Source organism: Monodelphis domestica, chromosome 7, assembly GCF_027887165.1.
Source record: "Monodelphis domestica isolate mMonDom1 chromosome 7, mMonDom1.pri, whole genome shotgun sequence".
Taxonomy (NCBI): Eukaryota; Metazoa; Chordata; class Mammalia; order Didelphimorphia; family Didelphidae; genus Monodelphis; species Monodelphis domestica.
This window is the reverse complement of record NC_077233.1, coordinates 22179695-22199267: the sequence shown is the minus strand read 5'-3', so window position 1 is coordinate 22199267 and position 19573 is coordinate 22179695. Positions and strand designations below refer to the sequence as shown.

General features: G+C 39.0%; 1 protein-coding gene across 1 annotated transcript in view; it reads left to right on the top strand.

The window, feature by feature from the left end:
* The first annotated feature begins 12491 nt into the window (after positions 1-12491).
* Positions 12492-19573, top strand: part of FHIT (fragile histidine triad diadenosine triphosphatase) — a 1742917-nt gene continuing 1735835 nt past the window's right edge. Inside the window, exon 1 of the mRNA XM_056805423.1 lies at positions 12492-12600. The gene's annotated coding sequence lies outside the window, so the exon portion shown is untranslated. The remainder of the gene's footprint in view (positions 12601-19573) is intronic.

Genomic DNA, 19573 nt, shown 5'->3' with positions numbered 1-19573 from the left:
TGTGGGACAGATTTTTCTTTCCTGCCAGAAAGTTAAGCCCTTATGTGATGTGTTTCCCGCATGAAGGGAGGCAGTGATTAGGACTCCCGAATCCATTTGAACCCTTAATATTGTGTTAGCTTTTATGACGAGCTATTTTCTTCAAAGCTATAGCATGAATAAACACACAAGCATTTTTTCTCAACACCTGGGTAGAAAGTAAGGTCTAAATTCACTCAGTTGTATGTAGCACTACTCCCACCAAGATCATGTCTAGATCTAGTGACACGACTGAAGGATAAGGGTGTCTCCGATTACCACTGTGCTGGGGTTCCAGAAATCAGTCCTCAAAAGCTTTCTTTGATCCCCAGAGTACGGATGCTGCAGTGGCTGAGAAATTGGGACCCTGGCATAATGAGTTGCCTAGGAGCCCTCTGGACCCTTCAGATTCACAAGGTTATAGGGTTACACATCTTCCACTGGCTGTTGAGACCTCCTTCAAGCATAGAGGCAAAGAGGAAGAAGACAAAGCCAACCTTTTGGAATGATTTAATATTTTAATTAGCCAGCCAGAAACAGGTATAGACTGTCTACACTTGCTCCATCGTCTCTCAAAAGCAGTCACTTCCCTTACACATAACCATGTTTCTCCCAGAAGTAGTTCCCTAGGTACTCGGGCAGAGAGCTGCCATCTTCTCTCTAGCGTCTTTCACATGGAAACTCCATCTGAAGCATTCGTGGTATGGACTCTTACGACGATTATCCCATAAAATGAAGATAATGATAGCACCTCCCTCACAGGACTCTAGTGAGGATTAAAGGAGATAATATATAAAACACTTTGCAAATCTTCAAGTGCTATGCAAATGTTAGCTGGTATTATTAAGCCGGGAACCAGAGAAGACATTTGAAGTCATGGGAATACATTAGAAAGAGGAATAGTGGTTTCTTACACAATTTATTTCTAAATGCAGTGGAAATACACAATGGATTGGGAGGCAGAAGACCTGAGTTCAAATCCTTTGTACCTTCTTGACTGAGAAGCTCAGCCTCTCTTGGACAGTTTCCCCCATCAGTAAAATGAGAAGATTAGATTTTGGGGATCCCATCCAGTTCTAAACCTATGATTCTGTGACTTTGTTTTTTTGTAGTGACTGCCTCTTAGCATCCCTGTACTTACTCTACATCCAAGTCTTACTGAGTTCCCAAATATATATTATTATTAACTGACACATTTAAGAGAGGCTAAGTAATTTGTCCAGGGTCACACAGCAGGTACTATGTGTTCTCTCGAATATTGTGCAATGAGAGACGATTCTTCATCCCTGACTGTTTTCCTCCCCCCAATCCCCATCATCCCCTACAATATGACTCAGAGTTGCATAATCAGTGGCTTCATTTCTTCTCATAGGTCACAAAAAAGTATTGTTTCCCAGCACCACTCTGGGGAGATGGCATTCTGGAAACAGAACTTAGTTTGATGTCACTAAAAGGAAGTCTTGGCCAAAAAAAGGGATAAATGGTTGTTATTAATGTGCCTGGTTAAATATTGCCGATATGAACTCAACATGTGTATGTGTGTGTGTGTGTGTGTGTGTGTGTGTGTGTGTGTGTGTGTGATGGCTGATTAATATAACAGACACATCCCCAAATATCTCTAACAGAGAGGCAAAGAACCAATGTATTACAGAACAACGAGCCTACTACTAAGACTGGGGGATTGAAGTGAAGAGAGGACACAATGAGGTTAAATATTCCCTAGTCATTATGTCCTCTTATAATCATAGCTAACATTTATATACTCCTTACTACATATGAGGCACAGTGCCAATCACTTTACAAATATTACTTCATATGATCCTTCCTGGGAAAGAGGTGCTATTATTATTCCCATTCTACAGATGAGGAAACTGAGGCAGACAGAGGTTAAGTGATTTGTCTATGGTCACATGAGTTATTAATTTAGAGTTTTAAGATGATAGAGTCCAACCTCTTCATTTTATAGATGAGGAAATTGAGGCGGAGAGATTTAAAATGATTTTTTCAGACTTACCTAGCTAGTAATTATCTGAGGTAGGATTTGAACTCAGGTCTTCCTGGACTCTACATATAGCACTTTATCCACCGAGCCATCTTAGGGCTTAGAGAGTGCATGGAACAGGGCAGATGGTTGGCTCAGTGGATTGAGAGCCAGACCTAGAGATGGGAGGTCCTGACTTCAAAACTGGCTTCAGACACTCCTTAGGTGTGATCCTGGGCAAGTCACTTAACCTCAGTTGCCTAGACCTTACTGCTCTTTTGCCTTAGAACCTCCAGTTGATTCCAAGATGGAAGGTAAGGGTTTAAAAAAAGAGTGAACAAGGGACAATGGTAGAGTTGGCTAGACACATGCTTGAGGGCGGCTAAAAAGTCCAGTGTGTGACCCATAGTGATAGTCCTTTGGAAGCTTTTTTTCTTGGTACTGCCATCTCCTTGCCTTGGGCATCACTCTTGCATAATTCCATGATCCCAAGGGAATCTATCTTGTCGATACTTCACATTTCTAGAAACAGTCAATATGGAAGTCTGGGCAGATACGGTTTCAAATTTGCTCCCAGCACTCTGTGTGACAAATGGGCAAACCCCATAATTTCTCTGAGCCTCGTTTTCCTCATCTGTAAAATGGGGATAATAATAGTTGTGATACTCTTCTCATAGGGTTGCCTATTAGTATTGAGGGGTGTCAAGTGCTTTGAAAACCTTAATAGGCTGCCTGTATATATGATAAAAAATGTTTATTGCTACTGTTATGAATAGGTATCATTAATTTTTGGCTGAGGCTATTGGTTCACAATTTTAACCATCACTAGGTTTTGTAATTGGAAGACTCGTTCTGTCAATAGTGCAGGGAGAAGAAGAATCAGCCTTAGGCAGAGCTAGAAGAAGATGTTCTTGGAGTGGGAGAAGGCCCTTTGACGCCTCCTGGAATTCCAGGGTTCTGAGAATCAGTTGACTTGAATAGGAACTAGATAGTGGGAAAGTTGCTGGTGTTTTCCTTGAATGAAGTCAGCCTGGACTTGGCATTTTGAGAAGCCACTAATAGTCCCCAGGACCTTTCCAGGCTTACCATCCATTACTCTCCCTTTCCATACTGTGATTTTGAACTAACATTGGTCTACTTGTCTACTTGCTCTTTTCCCCATACAGTATTTTATCTGTTCTCCATGCCTTTGCCCAGGCTATCTCCTGTGTCTGGGATGTCTTCCTTTCTTCCTCATTTTCTCTTTTAGACTGTAGATCCTACTTCCTTTCAAAGATCATCTTAAGTATCACTTTCTACAGCCATTTTTTCCTGATTCTAGTACTGGTTGGTTCCTCCTTCCAAAATTTTTTGGTAAATATTTTGTATTTATTTATCAATGTTTATATTGTATATCTCCTCCCCAAGTCCTTGAGAAAATAAAGTCCCAGAGGGCAGGAAATCTTGGTTTTTGCCTTTGTATCCTAAGGTTCTGGCAAGCAGCAGGGACAGCACTGAATGAATGTTTAATGGATTAAGGATGTCTAAGGCCATCTTGGGCTCTAAACATCTATCATGTCAATTGCTCCCCTTTACTTATTTGATGACAACATTGCTTGTTCTTCTCTGTGAGTTGGTCATCCAGTTCCTATTATAAATATCACATCTATCCTGGTGACATCAATTTGCCACATCAGTGGTCTCCAGCCCTGGTCAAAGCCATGTCAGATGGTCACTCACCCACTGATTAAATGGCTACTTTCTGGAGTCCTGGATCTGAGACCAACATGACTGTGTTCTCTTGACCCTCTCTGACAATGCATCTGTTTTAGAGCTTTCAGGTAAACTGTTTAATGGGTCTGAATGTCATCCCATCGATGATGTCACTAATACATGTTAAGAGTATGGCTAATGGCCAAACCTGGCATCCAGCATTGGTGATAGCTGATCATAGAGAGTCTAGACTATACACCAATTTTTTCCAACTCTCCTTTCCAACCATGATGTCATCATGGATCTTTTGATTACAGTGTTTGGCTACTGGGGCCATCAATGACATTTTTCATTTGATTGGTAAGCAGAAGATGAAGTGATTGCAGGCTGGTACTTGGCACATTTAAAGAAGAGGAGGAGAGATTTCTAATTCCACATGGCCCGATGATTTTCCCCACGTTTTCTAAGGCTGCTGACACGTGTTGAAATCTTTCATGCCGATCAGCTTCTGAGAAGCTGAGACTGCTGAGATGAGTCAATGCACATAAAAAGTAGAAAGAATGGTATATTATAGGAAACAATCCCAAATGGGTAGAAGATTAAGCAAGAAGCCTGAACAGGAGTTTTAATCCCTCTGCACAAAATTAGGCAAGGATCAGAGCCCTGCTACTTTGCCAATAATCGTGTTCAGTGCTGCCATTGCTCTCCTGCTATAGATGGGAATGGTATGGAAGTGGTGACCTGTAAAGTGACCACAATCCATCATGACCCATGTGTCCTCTCAGATCATTAAATTACCAAGGACAACAGGCTTTCAAGCCAAGATGCTTCCCAGGACATCTTGCTTCTCTCTGAGGGATTTAAACATCAGAGAAGATGAAAGATCTGAGGCTTTGGTGTAATCTTCTGCATGTAATGAACTGGGTCACATAAGAAGGGTAGAAGGGAGCTCATGAAAATGGCCTTAGAGGGTGTTAAAGATATATGTTTTGGAGGAGCTAAGTGGCTCAGTGGATTGAGAACAAAGCTTAGAGATGGGAGATCCTGGGTTCAATCTGGCTTCTGATTCTCCCTCTCTGTGTGATCATGGCTAAGACACTTAACTCCCGTTGTCTAGCCTTTATCAATACACAGTATTGATTTTAAGACAGAAGTCAAGAAAAAATAAATAAAAAGACATGTTTGTCAAAAGGGGGCATGTGCTTTTCCCCCTTTCAAAATATAACTGGGCAACGTAGAAAGGGATCAGACTGTTGATTGCTCCATGCCTCAAACAACAAAGCACTTAGCATTTATTAAGCACCTACTATGTGCCAAGCTCAGAGCTTAGCACTAGGGATACACAAAATGGAAAAGACAGTGGCTGTCCTCAGGAAGCTCACAGTCTAATGAAGAGACGGCATGCACATCACTATGTAGAAACCATTTTTATATGCACATATATATATATACATATATATACACAGATATATCACAGACGATGTGTAATATATAGTACATATGCATGTTTACATACATATATAGATGTGCATATATTATAGACTGTATATGTAATATATAGTATGTTATGTGTCATATTAAAAACATATTTTCTCCCCCTCTCTCTTTTTCTCCCTCTTTTTCTCTTTTTCCCTTTCTTTCTCTCTCTCTTCCTTCCTCCTTCCACCCTCTTTCTCTTCCCTCTCTCTTTCTCTCTGCCTTTCTCCCCCCTTTTTCTCCCTTTCTCTCCCTCCCTCCCTCTCTCTCTCTCTCTCTCTCTCTCTCTCTCTCTCTCTCTCTCTCTCTCTCTCTTTCTCTCTCTCTCTCTCTCTCTCTTTCTCTCTCTCTGTCTCTCTCTCTCTGTCTCTCTCTCTCTCCCCCTTCCCACTATATATATATATATATATAATAGAAACACAGAGGATAAATTGGAAATAATCAATCAAAGGAAGGTACTAGAATTAAGGGATATGACATAAAGAAAGCCAGGAGGCAGAAATTAGGAGGGAGAGCATTCTAGGAATAGAGGATAGGTGGTAAAAATGTCTGGAGGAGGGGGTGACACCAAGGGAAGACAGTCTTACCATGAAAGAAATATTGGCTTTGGGGTCAGAAACCTGAATTCAAATCTTGTTTCTGTCACTGACTACCTGGGTAACATTGGGAAAGTTAATTAATCATTCTGGGCTTTGGTTTTCTCATCTACAAAATGAGAGATTTGGACTAGATATTTTCCAAGGGCTTTTCAATATCTAAATTTATGGTCCTGAAGAAAGTGAAATAAGGCAAGAACTCACGCGAATTCTCCCAAACTCCCTTCCAAACAATATTAAAATAATGCCCTCAAATCAAATTCTGGAGTGGTAAACCAACAAGAGGGTGGAGGGAAATAATTTTCCATCCAGAGATAATTTAGGAGGTCAGCAGCAAAACTTAGTCTCACCGGGGTAGGAGTGGAGTCAAATCTAGCACAAGCCATGCCAGTGCAGGTTATGTTCCAACAAGTTCCCAGCAAGCCTTGGGGAAGATTGAGTCAACAGTGGCTTTGGGAGCTCTCAGCCTACAGAGGCTAAGGGGATTAGATGATTTGTCAGGAGGAAATTGCAGGGAGGAAGCTAGGTGCATTTAGAGACAGGGGATTCTGGGTTCAAATCTGACCTTAGACTCTTCCCAGCAAGTCACTTAAGCCCAGTTGCCTAGTCCTTACTGATCTTTTGCCTTGGGACCAATATACAGTATTGATTCTAAAATGGAAGGTAAGGGTTTTAAAAAAATTCCTATGGTGACAGAGAAGATCAAGACACAAAATTAGAAGACAGTGATGTTAAAATAGATGAAAGCAAAGCCTTAAAAATCCCCCCCAAAATTGTTAATTAGACCAAAAGACCAACAAAAAATTCTGAAAAAGAATGGATTTTAAAAATTCATAAAAATTAAATTTAAAAATTAGGAAAAGAAATGAGAGTGATGCATGAAAATTATGAAGAGTAAATAGTTTGGCAAAAGAGACACAAAAATACTGAAGAAAATAACTTCTTGAGAAGCAGAATTGGCTGAAACAATAAATATATCAAGGAGAGATAATTCAAGAATTATTGGATTACCTGAAAACTGTGAACAAAAACAGTAAAAAGACAGAAAGAGGATAAATAGGGGGAAATATGATAGAGGGAAATACATAGTGATCATTAATGTGAATCTGAATAGGATGAACTCATCTCTCCAAAATGGAACTGAAGATCAGAATGGATTAAAAAACAGAATCCAACAGTATGATTTTTACAAGAAATCTACTTAGAAACAGAGAGACACAGAGTAAAAATAAGGGATTGAAGCAGAATCTATTATGTTTTGGGTAAGATAAAAGAGTATGAGTATTAATCAGAATCTCAGACAAAACAAAAGCAAAAAAAATAATTAGATACAACAGACATCTGGAGGAAATTGAATAGAAATCAAAAGGAGTATACGTTTTTCTCAGCTATACATGGTGCCTACACAAAAAAAAATTGATCATGTATCTCAGGACATAAAAACCTCACAACCAAATGCGGAAAAAACAGAAGTATTAAATGCAACCTTTTCATACCATAGAAAATAAAAAATTACATGTAGCAAAGGGCCATAAATCCTAAAGAATAAGTAGGACAAAGAACAAATCATAGAATCAACCAATAATATCACTAAAGAAAATGACAATAATGAGACAACATACCAAAATATACATCTCTAAATGCTTATATCAATTGACGAATTGAGCACACAATAAAAAAGCATTAAAAATCTGCAACTAAACATGAAATTGGAAATGCTGAAAAATCAAAGGAGAGATTAATAAAATTGAAAGTAAGCAAATCGTTGAATTAATAAAAATTAAAATTAAAAAAATAAAAGAAGGAAGAAAACCAAATTACTGGTATAAAAATTAAAAGGATAAATTTACCATAAATAAAGATGAAATTAAAGCAATTATTAGGAGTTATTTTTCCCAATTAAATGTCAATAAATCTGAAATTCTAAGTAAAATGGACTATTTTGCAAAAAAAATATAAATTGCCCAGAAGAGGAAATAGAATAATTAAATTGCTCTATCTTAGAAAAAGAACTCGAACTATTCACAAAAAATTCCAGGAAGGACCAGATGGATTTACAAGTAAAATCTGCCAAACATTTAAAGAACACTTAATTCTATTACTATGTGAACTATTTGGGAAACTAGACTAAAGAAGCCTACAAAATTCTTTTTCTGACACATAGTGAGTATTGCTGCAAAATTTTTCAATACAATACTAGTAAGGCAAGTATAGCAATATGTTACAGAGATTATACATTATGACAAGGTTTTTATTTATACCAGGATTTATACCAGGAATATTCAACTGCTTCAGTATTTGGAAAATTCTCAGCCTTATTGACCAAATCAGTAGCCAATATAACAAAAATCATATGATTATATTAATAGATAAAGAAAAATCTTTTGACAAAGTATAACTAATTCCTCTTAAAACATTAGAAAGCACACGAATAAATGGAGCTTTCCTTAAAATGATAAGTAGTATATCTAAAACCATCAGTAAGTATTATTTATAATGGGGATAAGCTAGAAGCCTACCCAGTAAAATCAGGGGTGAAATAAGGATGCCTATTATCATCACTTTTATTCAGTATTTTACTAGAAATGCTAACTACAGCAACAAGAGAAGAAAAAGAAATGGAAGGAATTAGAAAGAAACAAAACTCACTCTTTGCAGACAATATGGTGGTATATTAGAGAATTCTAAAAATTCAGCTAAAAACTAGTTGAAACAATTAACTTCAGGAAAATGCAAGATATAAAATAAACCCATACAAATCTTTAGTATTTCTATATAATATCAATAAAGTCTCAGCAGGAAGAGATAGAAAGGAAAATTCCATTTAAAATAACTGTAGACAATATAAAATATTTGTGAGTCTACCTGCCAAAACAAACTCAGCAACTATATGAACAGAATTACAAAACACTTTTTACACAAATAAAGGCATTTAAATAATTAGAGAAATATCAATTGCTCATGGGTAGACCACACTGATATAAAAATGACAATCATGCTTAAATACTTTATTTATTCAGTGCCATAGCAATCAAATTGCCAAAGACTTATTTTATAGATCTAGAAAAAATTCATCTGGATGAACAAAAGGTTCAGAATATCAAGAGTACCAGTGAAAAAACAATGTGAGGGAAAGTAGCCGAGGAGTATCACATATCAAATTGCATTACACATTGATAACCATAAAAATAATCTGGCAGTGGTTAAAATAGATAAAGGATAGATTAGATATAGGTTAAGCAGTAGTCGATGATCATAGTAATCTAATGTTTGCTAAACTCAAATATCTAAGCTTTTGAGGTAAGAACCTTTTGACAAAAAAATGGATAAAATTGCTGAGAAAATTAGAAAGTAGCTTGGCAAAAATATTGATTTCCCCTCAAATGACCTTTTCTCCCAGTTTATTAGCCTCCTCAGCAATCATAACCTACATCTTTTCTCCATCATATATATGTGTGTGTGTGTGTGTATCAGGATGTTTAAATATTAGATTATCCATTATTCACCATTGGGTTACCTTCATGGCTTTAGAGCCAAAATTCCTCTTTGGTCACCTTTGGAGGGCTGAACCCAACATTTACTTTTTGGCAAGCCACTCCAGTGTCTTTGTCAACAAAATCCCCCAAAGGGGATTTATGTTAGTTATGACTGTTGTTAGTTAGATATGACTGAAAATGATTAAAAAGAACAAATATTTGGGTTCATAAAATCAACTTTGATTTCAAGAGTCACGTTTATTGGAAAGATAGTGATAAACTGTATGGAAATAAGTAAACAGGGTTTCATGTTATCTTCTAGCTACTCTGTATAGGACATAATGATATGCCTCATTGTTATTAATCATAATTATTGTCATGAATAATTATCTGAATCTTCCTCTCTTGCCCTGGTTGGAAGTAGGGTCTAATGTCAACTGCTGATTTACCCAGAAACTTTGACCTGGGTTAATTCACTCCTTGGGTAGCCTCGAGGTTTCCTGGTCCCTCCTTCAAAATGTCGCCATATTGGGAGCTGACTGACTGTGGGTCAACTTTAGGTCTCCTATAGTTTAAAACTCTGGACCTTAGCCACTCAATGGCAGTTCACCATGCCTAGCCAAGTGCCTAGTTCTTTATATTTTGTCTCAAGTATTAAGATCCATTTTTCTTGAAGGCAACTTTTTTGGCTTAGTTTGTAAATCTTGGTGCCTTGGGCAGAGCTCCAATTGCTCACACCCTAGTGACAGCTTTGATAGAGTCAATATGTCTATTTTGGTCCATTTTCTTTGAGGGGAGAAGTGGAAAAGAAATGATAATAAGAATGGATAGCTTGCTTAAATAGCTTTATCTCATGTGGCTAGAATGCACATAGGGTCTTTTATCTTGATCGTTTAAGTCATTAATAATTTGGATCTTTGCTCTAATGTGGTTGATTACTTGACAACCCTCTTAACAGACTGCTACATCAACCTATTGTCTGACCCTTCCCTCCTTTTGCTCCTCAATCATCCATCCCCTCCTCCTAATTTCCCCCTTTCCTTTGGTGGCACCAGGTAGGACAGATTTACCAATCATCTCTTGGCTCTCCTTTCCCCTCACCACACACACACACACACTACCTCGGCTGCCCAGTCCTGCCAAGGCGTCCTCCATAAACCCTCTTCTGATCCTCATCACAGTCTTCTTCCTCCTTTGGCTTTCTTCTCTTCTAAGCTACTGTAAAAGCCGCAAAACTGGCTTTTCTGCCTCTGGTCTATTCTCTCTCCCAGCTGCCCAAGTATGCTTTGGAACATACCACTCTGACTTTGTTTCTTTCTTGTTTCCTTCTATTATACACCCATGAGGGGAGGAGATGGCCACTGGCATGGCATGTGATGCGGATTTTCTTTTGTGTGCCTCCTGTGAGCGCGACGGTTCTCTTTTAATGGCTCCGCTCCTGAGTGGCCACAACTGGTCACCATATACTCAGTCAAAACAGCCTCTCTGTCTCTCAGTCCTTCTCAAGCTCTTCCCCCTAATCCCCCTCTTCCCTCTAGTTCCTCTCCAACCCGAAAGCAGGGGAAATACCTGGGCCAGCCATCCCTCACTCCTCTCCAGCCGCCACACCTCCACAAGGGTGTCTTCTCTCCCCAACCCTTTTTATCTCGCCTTTGTCGTCATCTTCTGGAGGGCAGGGATGGTCAGATTTTTTTCTTCTTGCTTGAATTTGTTGGTTCTTAGTGTTCCATTCCGTGCTCAGCACAGAGTAAGCCCTTCATAAAATGCGTGTGGTCTTGATTTTTACAGGTATTATTACAATGAGGAAACAGAAGCTCAGAGAAATGAAATAATTTGACTAAGGAGGGTCCCACCGCTAGAAAGGCTCTGGGGCAGAATGGCAACCCTGTTTTTTCTGACTGTAGGTCCTGCCCTGTAGCACCTGGGACAGGTGCATCCTGGAGCATGGAGTCCTTGCTTTAAAAGTCCTTTTATCAAGGAAATGCTAAGTATTGCCCTGTATGGAGAAAGGAGGAGAATTATTTATATAATATTTATATTTTTTTATTTATATTTATATATCCTTTAAGGTCTGCAAAGCACTTTATAAATATAATAATAACAACAACAATAATAATAATAATAAATGCTTTCAATGTGTCATGTGCTTTACAATGATCATGATTAATAATAGCTGGGGGCAGCTGGGGGGACTCAGCAGATTGACAGCCAGGTTGAGAGAAGGTAGTTCCTGGGTTCAAATGGGTTCTTAGACACCTCCTAGCTGTGTGACCCTGTGCAAGTCACTTAACAAATTAAATTATATTAATTATATTAATTACCTAGCCCTTACCACTCTTCTGCCTTAAAAGCAGTACACAATATGGATTCTAAGACGGAAGGTAAGGGTTTAAAAATAATAATAGTGAACATTTATATGGTCTTTGCTATGTGCAAAGTGCTTTATAATTAATAGTAATAATGATGACGATAGCTAACATTTATAAAGTACTTACTGGGCACTGGGCTAATCACTTTAGAATTCATTATAACAATAGCTAACATTTATAAAGGGTTGGCTATGTGCCAGGCATTGTGTCAAGCACTTTGCAATTATGAATTCAAGTGGTCCTCCCAACAGCGCAGCGTTCTATTATTATTCCCATTTTACAAATGAGGAAATTGAGGCCGACAGAAATTAAAGGAATTGCCCACTGTCACCCACTGTCAGATAATAAATATATGAGGCTGGATATGAACTCAGCTTCTTTCTGACTCCAAATCCAGCACTCTCTCCATTGTAACACGTAGCTTCATTTGTATAATACTTTTCAAATATCCCCTCTTTTAATCATTTATTTTTATTTATTTATATTTTATTTAATTATATATAATATTTATATATAATATATAATATATAATTAATTTATATTAATTATTTAATTTAGTGTATTATATATTATGCATTATTTATATTGTTTATAATTAATTTATAATTATTTATTATTATTATCATCCTCAGGCAGGGACACCGTGGTTACACAAATCACACCTGGGACAGGTAGGCGCACCAAAACTAGTGCAGACTCTCAACTGAAGAGACTAGGGGCTTGCTAGCCTGGGATTCAAGTCACTTACAATTCTCCACCACCTGAGACTTTTTTGTTTTCTTCTTTCTGAATGGTCAACCTGACCACTACGTTCTGATTGGGCCATACAAAGACATTCTCTGCTACTATTGGCTGATCTTCCTGCCATTCCCCAGGCGGTTTGCTTTTAGGGTGTCTGGGAGCTGTAGTCCAGTTCTCCCCCGTAGCCTCGGAGTGTGCGTGCCTGCGTAGGTTGGGAGCCCGAGACCTTCCCCTGCCAGTCCTCGCTTCGGGTGAGCCTCCCTCCCCGCTCCCCCGGGACTCCCAGCGCAGGGGGGTCCTCCCCCTCTTCTGTATCCGCTTCCCTACTGCGCCCTGCACTTCTCAGCCTCCAAGAGGGTGGAAAGTAGAGGTGGGGGGAGCAGCCTAGCTGCCAAGACTTCTTTATCCCTTCGCCCTCCTTTAATAAGGGGCAGGGGTTTCCTTTTTGTGCATTCTCCCGTGGGCCCCTGGAGGGCAAGGAAGGGGCCAGGTCTCGCACACCCCACTGCGGGCACTGTTTGTTTGCACAATGCACTCGGGGGTTGGGGCCCCCCACTGTCCCTTTCTTCTCTAGTGCTGACCTAGGCTGACATGGGAGCCACAGCATGTTTGCTGTGGAAGCAGCCTTCCAAAGTGGAACTTCCATTTTACAAACGAGGAAACAGAAGGGAGAGGGAGATGGTAAAGGAAAAAAAATCCCGAACCCTCAAACTTGCCCAGGCCTGGCAGGGACCTCAGAGGTCATTGGTGGAACTCCTTTGTTCTGCAGGTCAGAGCACTAAGAAAGGTCACCGAGTCACCATGGCCACGCTTGGATTTGAGCTTCTGTCATAACATCATCAATCTAGAGCTGGACTGGGGTACACCTGTTCAGGCAGCCAGGCATTTATTAAGCGCCTACTGTGTGCCAGGCTCTGTGTGAAACCCTTGGGATATAAAGCAGGGCTGAGATCCCTCCTTTTGTGAGGAAAGAATTGAGGTCTAGCAAGTGAGAGGAAAGGGAAGAAGCACTTTTTAGGTTCCTACTGATTGTCAGGCTGGTGATACAAAGAAAGGCTAAGGAAACCTACCACAAACTCCCGGGTCCTCAGTTTCCCAATCTGTAAGTGAAAGGTTGGGCTAAATGATCTCTAAGGTCAGTTCCAGCAGGCTCCTGTAAGGTCACACACATGCTGAAGCATCCTTCCTAGGATGTGACCCCAGCTTCTTACTGCTGACCCCTCAAACCTCCTCGGGCTTAGCACAGGGCCAAGCACAGAGTGGGTGATTAGTGAATACTTGCTGCCCCACGTCCCTCTGGAACGGAGCCGGGGTGGGGGGGGAAGGAGGGGATGAGCCTTGGGGTGACGTCACCCATCCCCAGGAGATCATCCCCTGTATGGGGGCGAGGGAAGTGAAGCCAGGCTGTCCACCTCCTGGAACCTTTAGGCGAGGTGGATGGCTCCAAAGGGGAGGAGGGGCATGCAGTTTTGGGACAACGGTTCAGGGGTCAAGGTCTCCACCAAAGATTGTGGGAGAGAACCTTAGAACTGTCCCAGAGCCTGTGGGGTTCCTATACAGAACTGACCCCAGCCCCCGCTCTGCCTGCCCAGCATCTACTCTATTTCACTGGCAACTGTCAGGATGACCGCGATGCCTGCTGGGAAGTGTAGTAGCCTGCTCTCCCCTCTCCCTGATCCCCTCCAGGATTCTATTTGTTGTTTGGCCTTGTGTAATGCCTTTTGGGAGTTGTAGTTCTGGCCAGAGCCTCTGAAACAGCTGCAAGTTCCCAATTCCTTTGGTATGGTCTGGGAGACTCCCATAGGTTAATCTCCCAGCTTTCCTTCTCCTCATCCCCATACCGGAGTTATTTTGGGTCTCCTTAGGAATTATTGCCTAGTGTGTTCTGCCTCTGTCACATTCTAGCTCAGTGATCCAGGCAATTGTCCAAGACAGGAGCTCCTAAAAAAATAAAAAATGTATAGTAAATAGAAATATAATATAAAAATAAATAAAACATCTGAGTAATATAAAAATACAATATATAGGATATATTTTATAGAAATACAAATAGAATGTAAAAATGAATAAAACATGAATAATATAAAATATGATATATAATAGGCATTAATAGGGAAATAGAAATATAAAAATAGGGAAATAGAAATATAAAAATAAATAAATCATGAACAACATAAAAACACAGCATATAAGGGGCGTTTATATAGAAGTAGATATATAATATAAAAATGAAACATGAATAATATAAAAGTACAATAGGCATTTATATGGAAATAGAGATAGAAAAATAAAATGTGATTAATATAAAAGTACAATAATATATTTATATAGAAATATGAATATAATATAAAAATAAATAAAACATGAATATAAATATAAATATATATAATATAAACATACAATAGACATTTTTATGGAAATAGAACTATAAAAAGTAAAATGTGAATAATATACAAATACAATATATATGTTTATATAGAAATACTAATATAAAAATAAATAAAACATTAATTATATAAAATACATGTAATATATTTACATAGAAATATAATATAAAATGATAATAAATATAATAATAATAAATAAATATAAAATAAATATCATTAATAATATGAAATACAATATATAATAGGCATTTATAGAAATATAAAAAATAAGGCACATGAATAATATAAAATGTAAAATATATTTATATAAAATATGATAAATAGGTAAAAATAACCATATTCATTTATATTTATATAATGCATATATTTACATATTCATAAACATGTATTTACATTTGTGTATAAGTACACTTATATATATTTTTAGTATTTTATACATTAAAATTTGTAGATGAAAAGTTTTTAACTTATCAAAAATCATTTTTTTCTTCCCACTTCTCTGACCCCATTAAGAAATAAAACAAAAAACAAAAACCACTTAAGTATATGCCTTTGAAGGGTTGACCCACATCTGTAGAAAAAGTTTTATCTTCTCAAAGTTCCTTCTACTGTTGAAATCATAAGCTGAATATCATTCTTTTTATCAATCAATTAATAAACAGTTGTTAAATGAGCCCTGGGGATATGAAGACTGATAAAAGACCCTTAAAGACTGATAAAAGTTCCCTGCCCTTAAAATGCTTATAATTTATGGGAGAGACAGCATGCCAACAAATATATGCAAAGCAAATTCTATACAATATTAGTGGGAAATAATTAGCAGCAGGTAGGCACTAAAATTAAAAAGGATTGGGGGAGTCATCCTGTAGAAGGTAGGATTTTAATTTAATTAGTTTTAGTTAATTTAATTTTTAAGTTAAATTTTAGTTAAATTATATTTTAGGGTCTTAAAGGAGGTCAGAAAGACTTTGGCTTCAAGAACTACTTTTGTCGCAGGTCTTGTTTTAGCCTCAGTTTCCTAAACTATGAAATGGGAATAATGATAACATCTGACTTACAATGTTGTTGTAAGGACCAAACGAGATGACACAGTAGGTCCTCTATAAATGCCTCAGTTTCTTCATCTGTATGATGAGGGGTCAGACTCCATGACCTTGAAGCTATGAGTCTGGGCTTCCATGAATGTTTTAAATTCAAAGAATGATTCCGGGAATAGAAAATAAAGGAAAATGGAGCCTTTTTGGGTTATTTTTCAGATCAAACAGCTCATATGTGGAAATGGTTGATATTAATGTTTTGTTTTAAGTTTTATCAAGCACTTAAGTTGTAGAAGTGTTATTATCCTTGCTTTCTAGATAAGAAAACTCTGAGGGGATAAGGAGCTTAGGTGATAGGTAGGGAGACACCCCCAGACAGTCTGAAAACATTCTTTAAAAAAAATCTTGATAATTGTATTTCAGAATAACTAATTTCAGAATTTGGCACAGTGCCTTGCACATAATAAGTACTTAATACTTGTAGAATCACCGACTGATTTCCTTTGTAATCTTAGGTCTTTTATTTTATGCCTTTAAAAACATAATTCTTTTTTAACCCTTAACTTCTATCTTAGAATCATACTGTATATTGGTTCCAAGGTAGAAGAATGTGGTCTGAGGCAGGAAATGGGGGTGAAGTGAGTCAAAAAGGTCTGATTTGAACCCAGGACCTCCTGTCTCCAAGCCTGACTCTCTATCCACTGAGCCATCTAGCTCACATGATTCCAAAAGGGCATCCACCAATAAGGTCCCCTAAAGTGCCCTGGACCTAGCACACACAAAAAGATGAAAAACCATTGTTTTGCGAGTGTGTATCCCTATGACTGCTTGTTGGAGATGTAGAAGGGCTGGGGCTTCCCCTCCCAGTGTTCTGAGATTCCAGGATTCTCCTTCCTTCTCTCTGGTACCTGATGGGCTTCTCACAGTCTCTGGCTTCTGACTGTGTTTTTGCTTCTCTAAATAGATGCTGAATTTTAACAGCCTCTTTTTTTCTGGTTTCTGGGCTTGGAGGTAATGAGTCCATTGGCTTTGGGGCTCTCTGCTATAATTCCTGCCCCTCTACTTTCTATGTCCTTAGGAAGCTGACCTCCTAGCAGAGCTGGATCACATCTGGCCTTTCTTCCCTTGGTAGCCCAGGGCAACTCACTGGCCCATGTGATGTTGGGGTTCCCGCCAAACTCCAAACATAGCTTCTAGAAATAGGGAGCTGCCCATTACACTATGATTCAGTTGTTTCAGTTCTGTCTGACTCCTTGTTATCCCATTTGGGGCTTTCTTGGCACTGGGGTGGTCCGCCATTTTCTTTTCCAGTTGATTTTACTGGTGAAGAAACTTGAGTCAAACAGGGTTTTCCTGACCCCAGGCTTGGGGCTCTATCCACTGCACCACCTCAACTGTCCCCCTTTCTGCCATCATGTTATAGGTAGCCCTTATTAGACTTCTGGTAGAGGTTTCTCCAGGACAAACTTTCTTGCTGTTGACACTCCATCTGTCATCTCTGAGCATTTTCATTCATTTGAAATATCTGGAAGGCTTTCCTTCCTTATCTCCTTGCTTCCAGCTGAACTTAGACCTTCTGCAAGAAACATTTCCCATCCCCACTTAGTCTTAGTGCCTTTCCTCTGAAATTAGCCCCAATTTAATCCTGGATATATCCTGTGTGAACATAGTTTGTGTTGTATCTGTTCTTGAGATGAGAAACTCCACCTTTCCATTTCTCTGTATCCTTAATGCCTGGCACAAAGTAGGTGATTAAGAAATAGTTTTGGAAATTAAATGGAGAAAACCAGGCATCTTTAGCCTGTAGAAGAACAGACTGGAGTGGGGGAAGTACTATTTTTCTTTAAGTATTATTAGGACTGTCCCATGGAGGAGAGAGGAGATTTGTTCTCTTGCCTTTTGAAGGTCAAACTTGTAGCAAGAAGTATCCATTGTAAACAGGGCAATTTAGGCTAGAGATCAGGGAAAAACTACAATTTGAACTTTACCCAAATGGGATGACTTTGTTTGAGAGGTTCTCTCTCCCTGTAAGCCTTCAAGTGTAGACTGGGCCTTTATTCAGGAAATGATGGTGGAATTTGAAATTTCCCCAAATGGGATGACTTTGTTTCAGAGGTTCCCTCTCCCTGAAGGCCTTCAAGTGTAGACTGGGCCTTCATTATTTAGGAAATGATGGTGGAATTTGAATTTTCCCCAAATGGGGTGACTTTGCTTGCAAGGTTCTCCCTACCTGAAAGCCTTCAAGTGGAAAGTGGACCTTCTTTATTCAGGAAGTGATGGTGGGGATTGGGTTGGAGTCCATGGCCTTGGAGGTCCCTTCCAATTCTTATTATCTGTGATTCTGGGACCAAACTTGGGACTGAGTCTGGGTTCTTTGACATAACAGTCCCACATGAGGGTTAAAATAAAGCTCCTAGATAAAAACTGGAAATCATTGCTTTAGATGATTGCTCCTTCAACACCAGAAGGGACTGCAGATGTCAATCCATTCTCCGATGATGAAGTTAAGGTTGAGGGGCCTTACAGGCCATATCTTCTGTCCCATCATTTTCCAGAGGAGATTACTGAAGCCTATAGAGGGTCAGGCCCTTGCTCAGGCCACTCAGGAATTTGTGACTGAATCAGGATTCAAACCCAGGTTCCTGGACTCCAAATTCTGTGCAATTTCTGCCATAACTGCCCATTGTAGGGCATTAACAGAGCTACTTTTGTGTATAGAAAGATAATTAAATGATCCTCTGCTCTCCTGCAGAAAAGATTATTTCTGCATAATTGCCTAATAGAGTAATAATTGTGTGCATCTCTGGCTAAATGGTCCTGGGGGCAGTTCACAAGTCACGCTTGGGAGAGGCAGATTTTACTCAGCATTGTCTGGGGTCAAGCAACCAGAAGATAGATTAATGAACCTGAAAGAGCATCCATCAGGGCTCTGGGACTCCCACCCACATGTCCTTACTTAGAATAGTAGGGATGGAAAGGATCCTAGAGATTGTCTAGCCTAACACCCTCATTGTACAGATAAGGTGCCTTGATCTTCAATTTTCTCTTTTAATCTAGAACTGTGACCTTTCAATTTGAGCTATTATAAGCTATTTCCCCTTGATCATCCACGATGCAGAGAAAATCCTTGAGCTCTTAAAGCCTGTGAATCTTTGAGGTCATCCTCCCCCTTGGCCTTCAAGAGCTCATGTCTCTTTGGCTGTTCCAATGTCTTTGTCCTGAGGGATGTGGGGAATTAATTTCAATATCTTCAGTAGTTGTTCCCTGTTTTAAAGTAATCATGATAATAATAGCCGCCATTTGTAATAATGCTATAGGGTTTACAAGGGGCATTCCATGTTTTCTCATTTGAGCCTGGCAGCCTCTCTGTGATATAGGCACACAGATATTATTATTCTCATTTTATAGAGGGGATAAACTGACCTTCAGTGAGTCAGTGACCAGGAAGGAAGTGTCAGAGAGGAAATTTGGACTCTGGTCTTCTAGATTCCAAGCAAGGCATTCTCCCTAGTAAACTCATATGTGAAAACTAAGATTTATCTAATACACTATTGAGTTGGCTCTTATTGGTTGAATCAAATGATCTACCATAGGATGCCCTTAAATAGCAAATTCTCACACATAGGAATAGTGACTGTGCCCCTATGCTTTCATTGATATAAGGAACTCCCAGGAAGGAAAAGTCCTCTGCCAATGCTGGACATCACCTCTATAACATAAAGTTTTCCAGAATTGCTTTGAATGGTGAAGAAATAATAGTCCTAGGGTCACAAAGCCAGAATATGTCAGGAAGGACTGGG